The sequence below is a fragment of the Ovis canadensis genome, chromosome 24 (genome assembly GCF_042477335.2).
Source record: "Ovis canadensis isolate MfBH-ARS-UI-01 breed Bighorn chromosome 24, ARS-UI_OviCan_v2, whole genome shotgun sequence".
Taxonomy (NCBI): domain Eukaryota; kingdom Metazoa; phylum Chordata; class Mammalia; order Artiodactyla; family Bovidae; genus Ovis; species Ovis canadensis.
Genome location: NC_091268.1, coordinates 13,871,577 through 13,883,895, shown reverse-complemented (window position 1 = coordinate 13,883,895; position 12,319 = coordinate 13,871,577). Strand labels below are relative to the sequence as shown.

General features: G+C 37.9%; 1 pseudogene; it reads left to right on the top strand.

The window, feature by feature from the left end:
• Positions 1 to 288: 288 nt before the first annotated feature.
• Positions 289 to 1,309, top strand: LOC138429700 (putative olfactory receptor 4A4; annotated as a pseudogene).
• The last annotated feature ends 11,010 nt before the right edge of the window (positions 1,310 to 12,319 follow it).

The window sequence follows — 12,319 nt, the reverse complement described above, 5'->3', positions numbered from 1 at the left end:
TCATTGATGTAGTCCTACAGTGAGACTGTTAGGTTGTGTGAATATTCTTATAATAGTACTTATTATATGAGCCTGATTATTTTCGGATCTCTTGTCATATCTCACTGAAGGTAGGAAACTATGCCTTATTCAAGTTGGTAATCACAAGATCTATGGCAACTAGATACAAATAATCCACATACATTCTTTTAATTGAATAGATAAAAAAGATGAAACTTATTATGCATTTAAAAATTTCCCACTCATAAACTGTTTCTAATATGTGAATTCAGCTCCTGTAGAGACAAGATGGAACCAAGGAACAACAAGACTTACTTTGTCCTCCTGAGCCTCACACAGAATCCAAAGGAGCAGAAAGTCCTTTCTGCTATGTTCTTGCTCTTTTACATATTGACCATGGTGGGTAATGTGCTCATTGTTGTGATTATAACTGTCAGTAAGACTCTGAGCTCACCAATGCATTTTTTTCTTGCTAGCTTATCATTTATAGATTTAATTTCTTCCTCCTCAGTTTCCCCCAGATTAATTTCAGACTTGATGTTTGGGAAAAAAATACCATATCCTTTGAATCTGGCATGACCCAGCTCTTTACTGAGCACCTTTTCGGTGGATCTGAGGTCTTCCTTCTGCTAGTGATGGCCTATGACCACTATGTTGCCATCTTCAAGCCCTTGCATTATTTGGTGATCATGAGACAGAGGGTATGTTTTGCACTGCTGGTGGTGTCTTGTGTTGGAGGTTTTCTGCACTCAGTAATTCAGTTATACACTGCTTATGGGCTCCCATTCTGTGGCCCCAATGTCATTGATCACTTTCTCTGTGACATGCAACGTTTACTGAAACTCGTCTGTACTGACACATTTGTCATTGGCACCTTAGTTGTGGCCAATGGGATACTCATCTGCACTATAGTGTTTCTGCTCTTACCTGTCTTCTATGGACTCTCTCTGCACTCTGAAGAATCTGAGTCAGGAAGGGAGGCTGAAAGCCCTCCAGACCTGTGGTTCCCACATCACTGTTGTCTGCTTCTTTGTTCCCTTAGCAGAACTTTTCCATTGATAAATCTTTGACTGTGTTTTATGGAGTCATAACTCCTATGCTGAACCCACTAATCTATAGTCCAAGTAATTCTGAACTGACTAATGCTATGAAGAGGCTCTGGAGAAAAAAATATCATTATCAGGCAGTAGATAAATGCATTATTTATCATGACAAAAGTAATTTTGCATTAGAGCCTATAATCTTGGAGTATGAAAGTTTTCATAAGTCTGATGCAAAAACATATCTTTACTCTGATTTATATGTATAGTTAAAATATGTACTATATGTTTGTGTTGTTATTTTTTATTTTTAATTAGAGGATATTTATTTTTTAATATTGTGATGGTTTCTGCTATACATCAACATGAATCTACCATATGTTTATTAACAGTTTCTTTGCTAGAATGTAAACTTTATAATATCTATTTTAACACTGTACTTAGAGAGGGAAAATGTATTTATGGTAAGGAGTCAATAATAATATGTCATTTATTACTGAATTAGATTTTTATAAACGCACCATTATTTACTCAAATTCTGATTTAATTCTTTCTCATTCTTAATTTTATTTTAGTCATAGTTTTTGGTTTTATCTTCAATATTTTTATTGTACTAGTTAAACGTTGAAAATATATAGATTGTCTTCTTATTCATTTTCATTTGTTTTACATATTACATTTTAGTATAATATTACTAAGTGAAATACTGAAAATATATTGGATAAGAATACATATAGAAAAAGAATTATGCAATATTCAGCACCTTGAATAAAACTCTTGCTCATCAACAAACCTGAGCCTCCCAGACTTTTCAGATGTGGTCATTTCACTTTGTTTCTAAAATTCTTTAAGTAATCTTTTCAAAAGTAAGTATATTTTCACATATTTTTGCTACTATTTTTGTAACTAACATTGTTAAATAGTAACAAAAATATATGAAAATATCCTGTGTATACATTTTGCATTTTACTTCTCTAACTCCTGAAGATCTTTACATGCAAGTGTGTGTGCTAAGTTGCTTCAGTTGTATCTGACTCTGTGCCACCCTATGAACTGTAGCCTGCCAGGCTCCTCTGCTCATGGAATTCTCCAGGCAAGAATACTGGAGTGGATTGCCTCTCCAGTGATCTTCCCAACCCAAGGATTGAAGCCAGGTCTCTCACACTGCAGGCAGATTCTTTACCATCTGAGCCACCAGGGAGCCTCCATACAAGTGTATATAAGACTAAGTCATTTTTTCTTCATACTGCTTAACTGTGATATAAAGATACACTAATATTGATGTATCCAGTCTTATTCATCTTTTCCTCTTTTACTCCCCTTAGTTTGGAAAATACCCTTTTGACACATTCCAAAATTCAATGCTTAGTAAAATGCATGTTATATGAAAGTCTGATTAAAGAAATTATTCTACTTTTATACTTTAATTACAAATAAATAAATAAAGTTGAATTTGAGCATCTATTCATAGGTTTATTAAGAAATTTTATGTTTTACTTGATTGTTCATCTTTATCTATACTGAATGGCATTAATTATATAATGAAAAATTATCTCATTTACTTTGTATGTGGAATGATTACTTTTCTAGCTTGTAATTTGTTTTTCTTGTTTTTATACTGTGCAGAACATTTAAAATTTGATGTAACCAAAATATTCTTCTCCACATTTAACTTTTTAAGTCTTTTTGCTATTTTATGTTTTTTATTTAAAATTTGAAACCATCTACATATCATTTGATGTGAAGTGAAGTGTTAAGTAGGGATTACATTTCAATTATTGCTCAAGATTTCCAATTTTTAGATGGATATTTATTTCTCCCCATAGCTCTGGTATTCAAAATATGCAATGAAAAATATGGCACGTGTTTGAATCAAATTCAGGCTGCCATTATGTTCACTTGATCTCTTTTTTCATGTGTAATTTAACACAGAATATAATTATATATTATTTAAAATAAACTTTATATAAGTCTAGGACCCTTTTATTTAGTATTCCTTATCAGAGCTATGCTTATTCTTACATATTCATACTTTAAAATTAAATTTCAATATGCCTTTCTAGTTAGAACTGTACTTAGTATTTTGAATAGATTTGCCTCATAAAGAATTTGTATCATCTGAGAATTCATAATTTTTATACACAAACTGCATAGGTCTTCCACTTAGAGGTTTTCCTTTATGTTCAAATCTCCCTATGTTTCTAGTTTGGAACTTTAGATTTTTGAATTTGTATGCCGCTGTTTTAAAGTGGATTATATCTTTTATCACATTTTCCAAGCACCTGTACTTTCGATGTATGACATCTGTTTTTTAAGCTTTTTTAATAACATGATCTTCACAGTACATCCATCATTTTTTAAAAAAAATTCTAAGTTCTATAAATTTTGATACACAAGTCATGTAGTCACTGTAGCATTCAATATGAAGAATATTTCATCATCAGTAGTATTTCTCCATGCACTTTGTAATCACCTCCTGCCTCCATTTCCAAGTCCATTTCCATTCTTTTAGTTTTATCATTTTCCAGAATGTCAATTAAATTCAGTCATATGGTATGTAGACTTTCCCTCCTAGTTTTATTGGGATATGATTGACAAATTAAAATGTATATTTCAGATTACAGTGTGATGACTTTATACACATATACTCTGTTGAAGTGGTTAAGGGTCCATACTTTTAAAATAGAGGGCATAGGTTCTACCCTTGGTTAAAGAACTAAAATCCTGCTTGCTCTATGGTGCAGACAAAAAAAAGGAAGGATTAAAAAAAATCAAGGGTACAATATAGCTTAATAAACTAGCCAACATGAGCTTCCCAGGTAGCACTAGTGCAGTCAGTGCAGGACACATAGGTGATACAGTTTCAATCCCTGGGTCAAGAAGATCCCCTGGAGTAGGAAATGGCAATTTGCTCCAGCATTCTTGCCTGGGAATTCCCATGGATACAAGATCCTGGCTGGCTGCAGTCCATGGGGTCACAAAAGTCTGACACAACTGAGCAACAGCACAGCATATGTTATGTTTCACGGACACATACAAGCTAAGAAAAAGAATAGTAAATATATAGATTTTAATAATTCAAAGTAGCGTTACTGAAGGTTAGTGGGAAACAGAATAATTATTCTGTACATGTACTGGGAAAATTCATTTATTCTTCTAATCAGAAAAGTGAAAGTAGCTCAGTCGTGCCTGACTCTTTGTGAGTCCATGGACGATACAGTCCATGGAATTCTGCAGGCCAGAATATCAGAGTGGGTAGCGTTTCCTTCCTCCAGGGAATCTTCCCAACCCAGGGATTAAACCCAGGTCTCCCACATTGCAGGTAAATTCTTTACCAGCTGGTTAGAAAGGAATGAGTATTTCCTCTTCACACTAGAAAATGTATATCCTACAGGTTTTGGGTTGTTGTGTTCTCATTTTCATTAGTTTCTAGGCATATTTTAATTTCTTTTTTTGATTTCTTCTGTAAACTGTTGGTTATTCAGAAGTGTGTTGTTCAACCTCCATATGTTGGAATTTTTAATAGTTTTTCTCCTGTAATTGAGATCTAATCTTAATGCATTATGGTCAGAAAAGATGCTTGGAATGATTTCGATTTTTTTGGATTTATCAAATTTAGATTTATGGCCCAGGATGTGATCTATCCTGGAGAAGGTTCCATGAGCACTTGAGAAAAAGGTGAAATTCATTGTTTTGGGGTGAAATGTCCTATAGATATCAATTAGGTCTAACTGGTCTAATGTATCATTTAAAGTTTGCATTTCCTTGTTAATTTTGTTTAGTTGATCTGTCCATAGGTGTGAGTGGGGTATTAAAGTCTCCCACTATTATTGTGTTATTGTTAATTTCCCCTTTCATACTTGTTAGCATTTGTCTTACATATTGTGGTGCTCCTATATTGGGTGCATATATATTTATAATTGCTATATCTTCTTCTTGGATTGATCCGTTGATCATTATGTAGTGGCCTTCTTTATCTCTTTTCACAGCCTTTGTTTTAAAGTCTATTTTATCGGATATGAGTATTGCCACTCCTGCTTTCTTTTGGTCTCTATTGGCATGGAATATCTTTTTCCAGCCCTTCACTTTCAGTCTGTATGCGTCCCTTGTTTTGAGGTGGGTCTCTTGTAAGCAGCATATAGAGGGGTCTTGTTTTTGTATCCATTCAGCCAATCTTTGTCTTTTGGTTGGGGCGTTCAATCCATTTACGTTTAAGGTAATTATTGATAAGTATGATCCCGTTACCATTTACTTTATTGTTTTGGGTTTGGGTTTCTACATCCTTTTTGTGTTCCCTGTCTAGAGAATATCTTTTAGAATTTGTTGGAGAGCTGGTTTGGTGGTGCTGAATTCTCTCAGCTTTTGCTTGTCTGTAAAGCTTTTGATTTCTCCTTCGTATTTGAATGAGATCCTTGCTGGGTACAGTAATCTGGGCTGTAGGTTATTTTCTTTCATCACTTTAAGTATTTCTTGCCATTCCCTCCTGGCCTGAAGAGTTTCCATTGAAAGATCAGCTGTTATCCTTATGGGAATCCCCTTGTGTGTTATTTGTTGTTTTTCCCTTGCTGCTTTTAATATTTGTTCTTTGTGTTTGATCTTTGTTAATTTGATTAATATGTGTCTTGGGGTGTTTCACCTTGGGTTTATCCTATTTGGAACTCTCTGGGTTTCTTGGGCTTGGGTGATGATTTCCTTCCCCATTTTAGGGACGTTTTCAACTATTATCTCCTCAAGGATTTTCTCATGGTCTTTCTTTTTGTCTTCTTCTTCTGGGACTCCTATAATTCGAATGTCCATCAGCAGATGGATGGATAAGAAAGCTGTGGTACATATACACAATGGAGTATTACTCAGCCATTAAGAAGAATACATTTGAATCAGTTCTGATGAGATGGATGAAACTGGAGCCGATTATACAGAGTGAAGTAAGTCAGAAAGAAAAACACCAATACAGTATACTAACACATATATATGGAATTTAGAAAGATGGCAATGATGACCCTGCATGCAAGACAGCAAAAAAGACACAGATGTGTATAGCGGACTTTTGGACTCAGAGGGAGAGGGTGAGGGTGGGATGATTTGGGAGAATGGCATTGAAACATGTATACTATCATGTAAGAATCGAATCACCAGTCTATGTCCGATGCAGGATACAGCATGCTTGGGGCTGGTGCACGGGGATGACCCAGAGGGATGTTGTGGGGAGGGAGGTGGGAGGGGGGTTCATGTTTGGGATCGCATGTACACCCGTGGTGGATTCATGTCAATGTATGGCAAAACCAATACAGTATTATAAAGTAAAATAAAGTAAAAATAAAAAGTTAAAAAAATAAAAAAAAATAAAACCAGCTTGAACACCTGGAGAAAAAAAAAATGTATATCCTATGTGGGTTAAATATGTAAAAGTGAAAGTGTGCTAAGTTGCTCAGTCGTGTCTGACTCTTTGCCACCTCGTAGATTGTATTCTGTTGTCCAGGGGATTATCACAGCAAGAATACTGGAGTAGGTTGCCATTTCCTCCTCCAGGGGATCTTTCCAACCCAGCAGGTTCTTTACCACTGAGCCACCTGGGAAGCCCAAATAATGAAAATGATTCACTTTAAAAAGCATAAAGATAATTATCCTTATAACTTGGACAGGAATAACAAGAACTTTGAGAAGTATATACAGAGATCTTTCATCCTGGATCCACATTTCATGTCCCTATGTGAGGAATCATAGCATATGTGAGGAATCCTTGATGAGACCACATTCACTGCTATATCCAGGTATGAATTCTTCTCATTCTGATAATCTGGAAGTATTTAATTCACCATTTAAATTTCTTTCTGGTTAGAAGATCTAAAGTGCATTATATTTCTTTCACCAGTGCTAGTTCACTGTTGGAGATGTTGGGTCCGGGGATTTCTGTCTGTGGACCCTTGAGCTGGTGGATGAGGCTAGGGACGAGTGTGTTCCCTGATGAGTGAGCTGAGTCCTGACATGGTGGGCTGAAGGATCTTTATGACCACAGGGCTGCTGTCCACCCATTGGTGTTTGAAGCCAGGCCCTAATGGGTCCTGAAGCTGTGCCAGCTCACTGTTGGGTGAAACTGGTCCTGGGTTCTCTGGTGGCAGGGTCCAGGAGTTCAGAACCTGGTCTTGGCCTGCCCATGGATGGGGCTGAAGACCAAGGAATCATGGATTTGCTGCCTGGCCGCTGGTGAGCGAGCATGTTCACAGGTGGCTGGGGTTTCAGAACTTCCCACAGTAGCCAGCATGCTGGTGGACAGGTTGTATCCTTTGCCCATTGATTTGGGGCTTCCTAGGTACGGAGCCAACTGACAGTGGTGGGGGCTCCAAGGAAAGCTTGCCAGCACTAGTGTCCTGATGGAGGCTGGCTCCTCAGAATGGCTGCTCCCAGCATGTCTCCCCATGGAGAGTCTCAAATTCTTCCTGCCTCTCTAGAAAATGCCCCACGATCAGCAAGTGAGTCTCATTCAAAATCCATTCAAATGACAGTTTCTGCCCTGGTTGGCTGCTGGAGCCTGTGTGATTTGGTGTGGGGTCTTTTAGGTTGGCATCTCTATGGTCTACATCCATCTTCTGGCTCTTTCTAAAGTACGCCCCACTGGCCTTCAAGACATGTTATTTTGTGGGCCATCTTCCTCATGTAGGACTCCTTGGCTGCAGAGCTCAATGTAGTGTGCAGACTTTTCATTCCTTGGGGAGAAACGCTGCAGTTGTCATTATCCACCCATTTGTGATGCAGCAGTCTTAACAATGCTGTGTTTCTATTCTTCCTATCTTTTGTTGTGGGATCTTCCTGATATCTTTTGTTTCAGAGAATTTTTTTTTCCTACTTTCTTTCCCATCAGTAGTTGTTTCATAAGTAGTTGTTGTTTTGGTGTCACTGTTGGAAAACTGAGCTCAGGGTTTTTACTCTGCATGATGAAGTGAAGTGAAGTGAAGTGAAGTTGCTCAGTCGTGCCCGACTCTTCGTGACCGCATGCACAGTAGCCTGCACCACGCTCCTCTGTCCACGGGATTTTCTAGGCAAAAATACTAGAGTGGGTTGCTGTTTCATTCTCCAGGGAATCTTCCCGACCCAGAGATCGAACCCAGGTCTCCCACATTGTAGACAAACTCTTTACCTTATGAGCTATCAAGGAAGTCCACTCTGAATGATGGCCATTCTCGTATATGTCTGCTTTTATGCCAAATCCACACTGCTATTATTATCATCGTTTTATAGTGCTTTAGAATCAAAAATAGGAGACTTCCAAGTATGTTCTTCTTTTTCAAGATTGTTTTGGCTGTTTGGAGTCCATTGAGATTTCAAATAATTTTTAGGAGGCATTTTTTTTCTATTTCTGCAAAAAAGAAAATAAAAACAGTTTGGGGGATTTTGATAGGGATTGTATTGAATATCCAAATAACTTTATGCAGTGTTGACATCTTAATAATATTAAGTATTTCAGCACATGAATATCTTTCTATATTTGTGTGCTTTTTGTAACATCTTTCAGTAGTATTTTGTAGTTTTCAGTGTAGAATACTTTGCTTCTCACTTAAATTTACTTTTGGACTTCACTGGTGGCTTAACTAGTAAAGAATACACCTGCAATGAGGGAAACCTGGGTTTGATCCCTGGGTTGAGAAGATCCCCTGGAGAAGGGAAAGGCTACCCACTCCTGTATTCTGGCCTGGAGAATTCCATGGAATATATAGTCCATGGAGTCACAAAGAGTCAGACATAACTGAGCAACTTTTACTTACGTTTACTTTTAATTATCTTATTCTCTTTGATGATCTCATAGATGGAATTATATTCTTAATTTCCTCTTTGTTGTATTTATTGACACCATAGAAATGTAACATCCTTTCGAGATGAAAACTTTTCAACAATTAGGAACAAAAGAAATGTACCACACCATGATAGACCATTCAGGTATGACCTAAATCAAATCCCGTATGATTATACAGTGGAAGTGAGTGGTAGATTTAAGGGACTAGATCTGATAGACAGAGTGCCTGATGAAATATGAATGGAGCTCCGTGATGTTGTACAGGCGACAGAGATCAAGACCAACCCCGTGGAAAAGAAATGTAAAAAAGCAAAATGGCTGTCTGGGGAGGCCTTACAAATAGCTGTGAAAAGAAGAGAAGCAAAAAGCAAAGAAGAAAAGGGAAGATTTAAGCGTCTGAATGCAGAGTTCCAAAGAATAGCAAGAAGAGATAAGAAAGTGTTCCTCAGGGATCAATGCAAAGAAATAGAGGAAAATAACAGGATGGGAAAGACTAGAGATCTCTTCAAGAAAATTAGAGATACCAAGGAAACATTTCATGCAAAGATAGGTTCGATAAAGGACAGAAATGGTATGGACCTAACAGAAGCAGAAGATATTAAGAAGAGGTGGCAAGAATACACAGAGGAACTGTACGAAAAAGAGCTTCATGACCCAGATAATCACAATGGTGTGATCACTCACCTAGAGCCAGACATCCTGGAATGTGAAGTCAAGTTGGCCTTAGAAAGCATCACTATGACCAAAGCTGGTGGAAGTGATGGAATTCCAGTTGAGCTGTTTCAAATCCTGAAAGATGATGCTGTGAAAGTGCTGGACTCAATATGTCAGCAAATTTGGTAAACTCAGCAGTGGCCACAGGAAAGGAAAAGGTCAGTTTTCATTCCAATTCCAAAGAAAGGCAATGCCAAAGAATGCTCAGACTACCTCACAATTGCACTCATCTCACAGGCTAGTAAAGTAATGCTCAAAATTCTCCAAGCCAGGCTTCAGCAGTATGTGAACCGTGAACATCCAGATGTTCAAGCTGGTTTTAGGAAAGGCAGAGGAACCAGAATCCAAATTGCTAACATCTGCTGGATCATCAAAAAAGCAAAAGAGTTCCAGAAAAACATCTATTTCTGCTTTTTTGAGTATGCCAAAGCCTTTGACTGTGTGGATCACAATAAACTGTGGAAAATTCTGAGAGAGATGGCAATATCAGACCACTTGACCTGCCTCTTGAGAAACATATATGCAGGTCAGGAAGCAACAGTTAGAACTGGACATGGAACAACATGGTTCTAAATAGGAAAAGGAGTATGTCAAGGCTGTATATTGTCATCATGCTTATTTAACTTATATGCAGAGTACATCATGAGAAACGCTGGGCTGGAAGAAGCACAAGCTGGGATCAAGATTGCTGGCAGAAATATCAATAACCTCAGATATGCAGATGATGCCATCCTTATGGAAGAAAGTGAAGAGGAACTAAAAAGCCTCTTGCTGAAAGAGGAGAGTGAAAAAGTTGGCTTAAAACTCAACATTCAGAAAACGAAGGTCATGGCATCTTGTCCCATCACTTCATGGGAAATAGATGGGGAAACATTGGAAACACTGTCAGACTTTATTTTGGGGGGCTCCAAAATCACTGCAGATGGTGACTGCAGCCATGAAATTAAAAGACGCTTACTCCTTGGAAGAAAAGTTATGACCAACCTAAATATTAAAAAGCAGAGACTACTTTGTCAACAAAAGTCCATCTAGTCAAGGCTATGGTTTTTCCAGTAGTCATGTATGGATGTGAGAGTTGGACTGAAGAAAGCTGAGCAAGGAAAAATTGATGGTTTTGAATTGTGGTGTTGGAGAAGACTCTTTAGAGTCTCTCGGACTGCAAGGAGATCCAACCAGTCCATTCTAAAGGACCTCAGTCCTGGGTGTTCTTTTGAAGGAATGATGCTAAAGCTGAAATTCCAGTACTTTGGTCACCTCATGTGAAGTGTTGATTCATTGGAAAAGACTCTGATGCTGGGAGGGATTGGGGGTAGGAAGAGAAGAGGATGACAGAGGTTGAGATGTCTGGATGGCATCACTGACTCGATGGACGTGAGTCTGAGTGAACTCTAGGAGTTGGTGATGGACAGGGAGGCCTGGCGTGCTGCAATTCATAGGGTCGCAAAGAGCCAGACACGACTGAGCGACTGAACTGAACTGATGATAGAGCTGTGTATGACACATCCACAGGGAACGATAGACTCTATAGAAAAGTTGAACACTTTCCCCTTAAAAATTAGGAGTAAGAGAAGTGTGCACACTTTCACCACGTTGTAGAAACACAGATCTTGAAAACTTTTCTTGGAATTTTTAGAATTTTCCATAAATAGATTGTATCATCTCTGGTCAACCACTTGTAAAAGAATGAAACTAGATCACTTTCTAACACCGCACACAAAAATAAACTCAAAATGGATTAAAGATCTAAATGTAAGATCAGAAACTATAAAACTCCTAGAGGAGAACATAGGCAAAACACTCTCAGACATAAATCACAGCAGGATCCTCTATGATCCACCTCCCAGAATGCTGGAAATAAAAGCAAAAATAAACAAATGGGATCTAATTAAAATTAAAAGCTTCTGCACAACAAAGGAAACTATAAGCAAGGTGAAAAGACAGCCTTCTGAATGGGAGAAAATAATAGCAAATGAAGCAACTGACAAACAACTAATCTCAAAAATATACAAGCAACTTCTGCAGCTCAATTCCAGAAAAATAAACGACCCAATCAAAAAATGGGCCAAAGAACTAAATAGACATTTCTCCAAAGAAGACATACGGATGGCTAACAAACACATGAAAAGATGCTCAACATCACTCATTATTAGAGAAATGCAAATCAAAACCACAATGAGGTACCACTTCACACCAGTCAGAATGTCTGCGATCCAAAAATCTGCAAGCAATAAATGCTGGAGAGGGTGTGGAGAAAAGGGAACCCTCCTACACTGTTGGTGGGAATGCAAACTAGTACAGCCACTATGGAGAACAGTGTGGAGATTCCTTAAAAAATTGCAAATAGAACTACCTTATGACCCAGCAATCCCACTGCTGGGCATACACACCGAGGAAACCAGAATTGAAAGAGACACATGTACCCCAATGTTCATCGCAGCACTGTTTATAATAGCCAGGACATGGAAACAACCTAGATGTCCATCAGCAGATGAATGGATAAGAAAGCTGTGGTACATATACACAATGGAATATTACTCAGCCGTTAAAAAGAATTCATTTGAATCAGTTCTGATGAGATGGATGAAACTGGAGCCGATTATACAGAGTGAAGTAAGCCAGAAAGAAAAACACCAATACAGTATACTAACACATATATATGGAATTTAGGAAGATGGCAATGATGACCCTGTATGCAAGACAGGGAAAGAGACACAGATGTGTATAACGGACTTTTGGACTCAGAGGGAGAGGGAGAGGGTGGGATGATTTGGGAGAA